General features: G+C 39.9%; 1 long non-coding RNA gene across 1 annotated transcript; it reads left to right on the top strand.

Moving 5' to 3' along the window:
• Positions 1 to 724: 724 nt before the first annotated feature.
• Positions 725 to 9,279, top strand: LOC141804988 (uncharacterized). Its single transcript, XR_012599681.1, has 3 exons — positions 725 to 794; positions 8,773 to 8,890; positions 9,213 to 9,279. It is a non-coding gene; the product is annotated as an uncharacterized LOC141804988 (long non-coding RNA).
• The last annotated feature ends 756 nt before the right edge of the window (positions 9,280 to 10,035 follow it).

The raw sequence follows: 10,035 nt of genomic DNA, 5'->3' as shown, positions 1-10,035 counted from the left end.
GTCTCATAAAAAGCACAATACCCCCCACTTTAAAGAAGTGTCATAATTCATGAGGTTATCTCTCAGATAATTTACAGCAAATGCAAAGAAAAGCAGTGAAAACTTTAATGATTCCCACCAGAAAGAATCAATCAATCTATATTATTTATATAGTGCCAAATCATAACAATTGTTATCTCAGGACTCTTTCCAAAAATATGAACAGGTCTTGATCGAAGCCTGGTTTAGGTCAAAGCCTGGTTCCTCGGGCAGAACCAGACTAATGTTTCGACAAACTGCCTCAATTGTGTTTGGGTTAAAGAGAGAGAAGAGACGGAGAGAAATGTGGACAGAAGCCAAAAGAGAGTGGGATGTAGCTAGAGAGAGACACACACACACACACTTAGAGAAAGAGAAAGACAGACAGACGGACAGACAAGTCTGTTGTTAGCTAAGGAGAAGTGAACAATCTCAAACTGTACCTGTCAAAGAGTCTGCCGTTAGCTAGCTACCAGCTATTGGCTGAGTTGGCTTTCAATGACTCAACCATTGTGTCAAAGATGTTTGGTTTCTTTTGTACTTCTTAAGTGCCAAATCTAGGAACCTATAATTGTTCTGTCATGGGATGCGATGGCTCCACCTGTTGGCCTTTGAGAAATGGAACAAAGGAAGTACATCATCAAAAGGAGCCAGCAAGAGGAAACTCTATAAAAAGGTCAGGGAGTTGAGGGTTCTTTCTTTCAATCATCGGCAGAGTTCACATCTCCACAAGAAGCTCCACTGCAAAACTTGTATCCATCGAGAAAGCAACAGCTGTAAGTTTGTACAGCTATGTTGTGGCAGTCCTTGAGTTTTTGTTCCGTATTGTTTTGAGAATTTGGACTTGCTTGTTTAGCATTTAGTTTAGTTTGTCTTGGTGCTTAGCTTGCTACTAATCTATTGTTGTGTCAGGCTTTGTAGCTTAGCATAGCCTAGCATTTAGCTTAGCGTGAAGCTAAATAGTACCTATAGGCTAGAAGGTATTAACTTAGCCATTAGCTTGGCTGTTAGCAGTTAGCATAGCCATTAGCTTAGCAGTTAGCAATTAGCTTAGCCATTAGCTTAGCTCTTAGCACAATTATCTTAGCATAGTATCACATAACATCACTTTGAAATACTATCGGACATTGAGAACTTAGGTTAGCAGCATGCTAATGCTTGCTTTATCTTTTTCCTTTGTTGTAGTTTTTACTCTCAATTGAGTTATGATGATTAAACCAAGTTCAACTAAGACCTGACTCATCATCACTGAATTGGAGTTTGGCTGCCAATCAATCTACGTACACTCACACACGTAGGGAGGACAGTTACAATAATATAACCTTTAATATTTATATATATGAACTGAATTGCTGTGATATACTTGACAGCTAAAACTGCAGTTATGACAGATGTAGCTGATTTGTGGCTGTTTTGCAGTTTGCAGATAATGTAACTAACATTTGACATCATCTGCAGTCAGAGGTTTTACGGTGTCTATTATTTGATGTTCTACTTTCTGGCTTTCTGGGTCAATCTGCTCTTTTGACATCGACACTTGGGAGAAGCAGGCTCCATCAGACATAAACCCAGCCCACTTCTTTATTCACCACGGAGGTCCTGATGGAAAACACAAGCAATGACTGAAGTGGGCACAGATCAGCTCCAGAGCGCACAGTGCTAATGGAACACAGCGTACACACTTGTTGTTTAATCAAAATTAAAGAGAGCTGTTGTCCCCGTGTACTAACAGCGCTTTAACCTTATTGATAATTGAAATCTCCAAACATGGTGACAAGATCAACACTGGCTGTCAAATTATTTTAAGTTGTATCAGACCTGCAGTGACATTCTGGCAATTATTTCTTGTTTCTGTTTTCTAGAAATAACGTTTGTTTCACAGCCCAGCTGCTCTCTTTGATACTAAATAGTTGTGGCTGAATCACTGCTTAGATTATATTCATTGAAAGTGTTCAGTATGTTTTGCTTATCACTCTTCAATGCCTCGAAGTAAACTTATCTGCAAGGAGTGATGAGGCTGGAGCCTGGGTGCCAAAACATATTACATGTATTTACTGCTAAATAAACAATTCAAATGTGAGTTGTCTGACTGAACTTTTCTTTGTTCAAGACAGCTTTTTTACCTGGTATAAAGCTACAGAGTGGCAGGCAAACTGAGTACACTCGGTTTGTACCGTAGAGCAGAGTAACCCCTAATTCACACATAGGCTTTTGGGTGCGCACCAGTTCACACTGGATGCATCTTTTGCCAGAAGTGTGACATCATGCTGGAAAGCAATATTACCACAACATCAGAAAAAAACAAATACCAAATGGCCGAGTCTCACAGTTCTTCATACCTGAAGCATCTAGAGATACAGCAATCTTATTAAAAACTAACAATATTTGGTTATTTTGGAAAAGTTAATCCTGCTAACAAATCAACATTATGAGATTAAAAAAGGATGAACTATTTTTAAGCTACCATAGTGTTTACTTTATTTATTTTCCTTTGTGGGTTTCTTATCAATACATCAAGAATACAGACATTTCATTAACACAACATGAAGAAAGTTCATTACAATATTGACAACTACTGCCATTCATAATTTTAGAGAAAACAACAAAAAGACAGACAGGGTTGGCTACATTGAGAAGAAATACTTTAAAATTGACATGAAAAGTCATGTTAGCACAATTTGCAATGCAAAACTTAAACTAATGCAATACAACTTGTGCCTACTCAACCACCTTTATTTCTCCGTCTCAAAGGTGGCAACCCTACTCTGGCCGGTTACGTAGTTTTGATACACAAGGGTAAGATTTACAATCAGGAGCCTGAACATGGTGCTTTCTGTTAAAATGGCCATATAATCTGATCATTTTTGTGTCTGTTGTCCTGTTTGGTACAATCTGCTCTGCAGAGATTGACACGTTTCTGCAGTGTACTCTGGCAAAAATAGACTCACAGCGTAACAGCCTCAAGCAGCCGTTGGTGGCAGGTGTTATGGCTAAAATACACCAAATGTGTCAGTAGTGCTTTCCATTGCAGCAAACCAATCCATTGGGTTTCATTCAAATTAATGTGTCAACCCACACAAGATCTGTTTTGTTGCAGTACTTCTGTATGGCTGGTCTGTTGTATTGCAGGTAGTACACAGCAATACTATTTGTAACAGACACATAGCTGTGACGCATAAACTCAGCAAAGCGAAGATTGAGCAGGAGTAGTAGTTGTAACAGGAAGCTACCTTGAAACATCCATTGACTTTCAAAATAAAACAGACCGTGTCAAAATTAGATCATATTTAGCCTCACTACGATGATAAACAGACATAATAAGTGGAGCCAGACCAGGAATCAACAGGTTTGAGGTTTTAAAGCCAAATATTGATTAATGAAGAGAGACTTCTTAATGGAGTGACAGTGTCTGTCAGTCATGCAGCTTGTCAGACTGAGAATGCAGCTCAAACGCAGTCAAGACGCAGCACAGCGGAGTGGCACTGCAGACATATCTGGTGTATTTCAGGCAGCTTGCTTTGTGAATGCAATGATTGACTAGAGTGGTCTCTAAGTGCAGCGTAGTGCAGTGGTCCCGCCGTACGTACAAATTGTGGGAAGAACAAAACATGCTTTCATATCAGTTTCCAAAGTCTTCAATAACACCAGAAAAAAATGCTAGATTTGTCGCTAGCTGCTTTTTTTGAAAAAAGAGCTCCTGACGTCTGGGGCGCTTGACCCAACCGCTAGCTAATTTTCTTTTACAGACTTTTTAGTTATTTTATTGATCTTGTAAAAGTTGCATCAGTTCAACGTTTTTTGCTGCCGTCAGTCCCCCCGTGTGTTTCTCTCTGTGCTGTTATCATGGCCTACTCATCTAGGGAACACAGTAATAGCAATAGCCACCAGAGTCTCTGTAATTCCCAAGTCTGAAGCATTTTATTGGCCCCACTGTACGTCCAACTTTTACAATGCCATTTGTTATAACATTAACAGCTGTAAATACTGGAGAGTCCTTTTATGTCCAGGATCGATGCAGGCGCTGCGGCCCCGCCATTAATCACGGACGCTACCTTTTATGAAGCAATCTCACTTTATTCATAAAGGATAACTGTATGGCTCCATTAAGGTGTCACGCTATTTATCTTCCTTATAACCTGCCCATGGCATTACAAAGTGTCTTGGCGTGCCACACTTTCTCTCTTTCTTGTCTCCACTCCATTTGTCCCTTTGCCCTCTTTCCCATATAAAATAATTGGAAATACATGGAGGCTGTAACAAGGGGGCAGTTTACTGGCGATAACAAGGAGGCAGTAAAAAAGAAAACTGGTCCACTGTGGAAGTAGTGTGTTTGTGGGAGCTTGCATGAGAGCATTATTTTAAAGATAAGGAGAATGTAAGTATTTTGGAGCTGCACACATTTATAACCCCTAAAAATGATGGATAAAAATGCAGAATTCAGGAATATAAAAGTTTAACTCATACATTAGAACATATCTTTTGATCCCTAAACTTGGGAATACATCTTTTAGCCTATTTGATGTAATTCCATATTATAAGAGTGGTATAGGGAGGGTTTTTGATTCAGGATTAAATCAAGAGTTAAAAATGCAAAAGATCTGCCTTCGGTATCTAAGGCAACTGTCTAAGTACGACCCACCGTGCAACCCTGGACCAGTTACCTTATAAAATATACAGTATGTGATTTATTACATCTGAGCTTATGCCAAGAGCTAGCTGGGGGAAGCATGTTTTATGAATGTCCAGCTCGGGAGTATTTGATGAACTGGTGGGTCACTGTTTGATCCCTCGGCAAAGGCTGGGCTTAATATCATCTGAGCGTGTTGGCAGAGCCCTGGAGGTGACACTGCTGTCTCACCTCACAGAGACTCATTCTGGTCATCATCGGATGCTAAGTAGAAGCGATGAATTTAGCCAATCTACTGGCATGGGTTCGATTAGTACAGTGGTTCCCTAATTTAGGGTTGGGCCCCCCTGAGGGGTTACGAAATACTGATAAAGTGGTTGCAAGATACCTTTCAAAATTAAAAACACAGATAATTTTTATTTAAAACCATTACGACATGATTTTTAAAATGTTTCATGTCTTTGTTGTTCTCTCTGGGTACTCCGACTTCCTCATACAGTCCAAAAGACGCTCATCAGCTGAGCTAGTGATTCTAAATTGCCTGTAGGTGTGAGTGTACACGTAAGAGGTTGTCTATCTCCGTGTGTTAGCCCTGGGATTGACTGGCAACCAATCCAGGGTGTACCCCATCCCCCCGGTTAAGACAGCTAGGCTCCAGCCACCCACAACCCTGAGCAGGATTAGCAGTGAAAAAAAAAAAATGAACTAAGTTAATTTATGTTTCTAAGGCTTTTGTTTGTTTTGACTTATTTTGGATTGGCCTACTCAGGTGCTTTTTGACCACAAGTTCCTGGAACTATGGTTCCTGTGACCCATTGTTGTTTGTGTTTTCATCACCAGACAAAGGCCAAGGTAGTTTATCTGAATCAGGCCAGTTACCTGTAGAGAAAAAAGATAAAAGTAGTTGCAATACACCACCAGACCAGTAGAGGGCAGTAAGACACTGATGAAGGCCATTCAGCAAAAATGACACCATAGTTGGTCTTTTAGCATTGAGGTGATTCAGCCTGTGCTGGTTTTAATCTGACGAGGACATTCTGACACATATTTTATGTTATTTTATCTGAAAACTAAACTAGAATGCATTCTTGAGGTTTTCAACAGCCACTGTAAACTCAAAAAACAGTGACACATTATGCTGAAGCTCAGCTGCATGTGATGTTATTGTGGAAACGGGGTGAGATACAACAGCCAATCAGAATGTTCATATTATAGGCCCCACCCCCATAGTTCTTGGAGATCTGGAAAGTACTAACCTCTCAGCCAGAGCGGTTTCCACAGGTAGATTCAGTACCCCGGAACTAAAATTAAACCCTATCTCCCGCAGTCAAAATGACAGCTACACAAAAAGTCCCTAGTTCCTGGGGATAGTTCCTGCGGTTGAAAAAGCACCTTTATTGTATTCCCACGACAGGGGGTTGCTAGTGTGTGAAACCAGTATTTTAGAGGTCACATATTATTATTTTTGCTGAAAATAATATGAACCCTGGTTTTAGATTATGCCTCACTGTGTCCATGTTTGTCAAATATATGTATTCCAGTATTTTTGTACTTTGTAGTAATTACATCAGCAAATTAAGGGACTCAATGTTAATCATTGGAGAGCATATGCTCATTGCTTTTAAGGCCGTGGGAAAAACAACCTTTCTAGTAAGTGAAAAAAACATGTAGGGCACCTAAACTCACTCAGAACAAAGAAAAAACTGTTTTTTTCTCCTTCATTGGATGTGTTTCTGGGTATGTTTTACTTTATTTTTCATCAATCCAAATCATCATCCATCATGCAATTTCTTATTAAAACTGTTTTTCCGTTTGGCTGAACGATGCACAACCACGGACTTCAAATTTGTTTGTGGGCAGGGACACGTGTGCAAGAGCTGATTTCTCCTGAGAAAAACAAAAATATTTTCCTCTGGATGGGGATTAAAGGCTATTCCTGCTGCTGAAGGCTTAACTTACAATCTTACAGTAAATCAGACTTTATATTTTCCCTGCTGTTTTATCAAAGACAGAGAAAGGTTTGCTGAAGTCTGATACAATCTTGAAAAATATTGAGCTTGTACAAGCAGTTTTCTTACAGTCTTGTGGTGTTTCCTGTGGATAAAAAAAAGAAAAGAAATGTATTTTTTTCCTACACATTTCAGCAAAATGGGGCTATTTCCCCCTCAATCCAATACCTGTATTACCTTCTGAAGTACAACAGTATTTTTGATAAAGAGGTGACTGGGATCAAATGAATACAGTTAGCATGATTGACAGAGGGACCTGTTCCAAATGCTTTTTGTGTATAAATTTCAGGGATTGCATATTTTAAGATTTTACCTGTGATATTCTACTCCACTACCATACAATGACAGTGCATATGAAAGTGGATCCAGAATCATTCATCCCCAGGAAATTTCTGACCTCAACACAAACGGAGAAATATCCAAATTAGTCTGAAACCAGGTTGTTGGAATTCAAAGTCAAACTCAGGACCTACAAAAGAAATACTTGTCCTTCTCATCTCTGGCAGCCAGAGAGTATGCTGTGTATGGAAAGTAAAAAAAAAAAAAAGAGAGAATGTTTTGTGAGTAATGTTGTTGTTGAGTCACCAAACCTTGATCACCGTTGTTCAAGTCAGGTTCATGTGTGAGTCACCAAAGAAGACTTTGAGTCGAGTCCCAGTCACCTGAGGTTTTTCATGGATGACTGCTAATCCACCCTAATCTCCTTCCTGCATGTACTTCGGCTGACTGTGAGGGACCTTCTTCAATGTGTGAACACATTTCAGTTATTTGCAATAAAAGATAACTTACTGTAACTTCAATCAGCTTCACTCGGCAAAAGATTTTCTGTTTCCATTCAACAAGTTAAGTGAAGGCTGGTATGGTTCTGCTCTGGGGACACCCTGCCTTTTTACATGTCTATGTGGAATGCCAAGCCCTTAGGTGGGGAGAGCAGCAGCAAAGATCACCAGGGGTACAGACTTTAAGCATGGCTCCACCCAGTGTGTTAGATTGTTGATGTAGCAATGTGAAATGAAAATGTGAAATGAGATCAGGTCACCATTATGAAATTGTATTGATGTAATAACGTGAAACATGACTGGACGTCAACATTATTATTTTTTGTCTCATTTGATGGCCACTGACACCAAACTAGTTGCGTTTGCAGTGGTGTTTGTGCTTTTTTGCTCCTGTGTGTCCAGGGATCCTTTGTGTAACCATAGTTGCATTGTTTACACATGAGATTTTGGCTGTTAGCAGCCTGTAGCATGCTAACCAGGGCTGGGGCTGATGTTCTTTGCTGACTGAGGAGAAGGAGGTGAGGGTGACGTGCTGGTGTTGCAGTGTGAGCTAGGAAGAGGCGACTTCGAGCTGTCCTTCCATCCATTGTTATAGGGAATGGAAAGGCTGATTTATGCTTGACGCTTGTAGGGTCCGCCTGGCTTTGTGCAGATGAATGGTGTCATTTTTGCACCTACGCCACACCTTCACATAGAAAATGTCTGCGCCCCAGACACACAAAAAATTTCTAACCTGACGGACGGAGATGTGCGGACAAAATAGCGAAAGAACAGGATCCCCTTGTGGTTGAAGTGCAGAAATACAGGCATCTGTATGACTGTTCTCAGAGAGATCACTAAGATAACCGAGTGGTAAATAACTCATGGCATGGAATTGCGGCCACTCTTGGTAGAGAAGAGTAATCGGTTAAAAAAATCTCCAGGAAAGATAGATAAGGATAGAAATGTCGTGTTGTAAACAAAGGCAAACTTCTTTGACTTTTGTTTAGAACTTTGGAAGATGTACGTTTGTGATACACCGCCCCCTGCAGTTTGGGAATGGATACCAATGGATGTTGTGCAGGGTGTTAAAAAGCATAAAAGCCTCACACGGTCTCTTGCCTGGATCTTTACGTCCTATTTCAGCGTGTCACAAAGCATAGCACAGCCTCAAGTTCTACCTCTAATAAGATGGACAAGCAAGCCATGCTAACTCAGCATCAGGGGGGATACCAGAGGACAGAGTAGCAAGGAAATATTCTTGAATATTTTGTATATACTTGTACATATACTTTTCATGTATTGTTGCTGTTCCTTCAGGAATTAATAAAGTACATTCTATTCTATTCTATTCCATTAGATCTGGAGGGCTCCAGCGGGCTGGATCTAACACGACCAACATGGGAATCAATAAAGTGGGGCCAGTGGGAGATCGATTCGAATCGCAACCATCAGAGCTGACGCTGTGACAGATCGAGGTAGTTTGATTTAGTCATAGGGACGGCGTACATTTTAATGTCTAAAACAGATCTGTTGGGTTACTGCTTCAATAAATGTTCACAGGAAATGACAATAGAAGCTTTAGATGTCTCACGATACTCTTCCTACTGAAAGATGTACCTTTAGTTTAAGAGAAGCTTACTCTTCAGGAACGTTTTGGCCTTTGCCAATACTTGCATTTCACATTTTAATGTGATGCAAAGTAAATCAAGGTGAAAGATGAAGATTGAGGTGCACGTGTTGTTTGCAAATAAATCCTCATGATCTCTGAATCATCAGTCATTCTTTATTTTTCTCCAGGTTCTACAAAAATGTGGGAGGCAGCAGTAGACTCCAGCAGTAAACACTCCACACACAAAACTCCCCATTCTTAAGTATGCTATTAGGAGCGCTATGCTTCTGATGGTCACTGTGACCATCCAGCACTCCTATTTCAACGAAAACATCAAGAGAAAACTGTATACAGTTTGTCAAAGTGGCTAAATGAAAAGAGACTCTCTTGTGACAAAGACATGACAGGTTCAATCAGGGGATCTTTTCATCAACAGCCTTGTCTGTTCTTTTATTTCATGTGCACGACTGACTGAGAGAAGAACTCCTCGTTCATCTCAATCAGTGTACAACTTAAGGTTAGAAGACCACATCACTGAAAGGAGATCTAACATCATAGATCTAAAATGAAGTGAACAGAAATTCAGACAAATACTGTCTCTACAGTATTGAGAACGAGCTGATGGATGGATTAGCTTTTGTTATTCAGTCTGGCCGAGGTATTTAATGAGACTCGTGTAGAATAATAAGAAGGCCCTTCAACTTTATGTGTCTGATACAGTTTGCATATCAATGCAGGAAACTCTTTAGATTCAATCAGCTTAAATTTAAATAAGTTGAAACAGTTCAACAGGGGAGATTACAGGGGCAATATCATATGAAGATGAGAAAATGCTAAAGCGAGAAAACTCCAAATTAAGAGCAGCTTTGTTGTACAGTGCTCACTGCTCAAATCTCATCATTTCATTTCCTCTCTTGTATGACTCTTTACTTCTAGATTTTTTCTGTTTTTAAGTGTGGTGTTCCAAAATTTCAGCCTTTCCTGTGTTTTAAACATTATTATAAAGTATCG

This window comes from Halichoeres trimaculatus, unplaced genomic scaffold (genome assembly GCF_033239565.1).
Source record: "Halichoeres trimaculatus isolate MK-OKI-2021-1 unplaced genomic scaffold, fHalTri1.1 fHalTri1_scaffold_16, whole genome shotgun sequence".
Lineage (NCBI taxonomy): Eukaryota > Metazoa > Chordata > Actinopteri > Labriformes > Labridae > Halichoeres > Halichoeres trimaculatus.
Note: the sequence above shows the minus strand (reverse complement) of the source record. Positions and strands in the feature narration are given on the sequence as shown.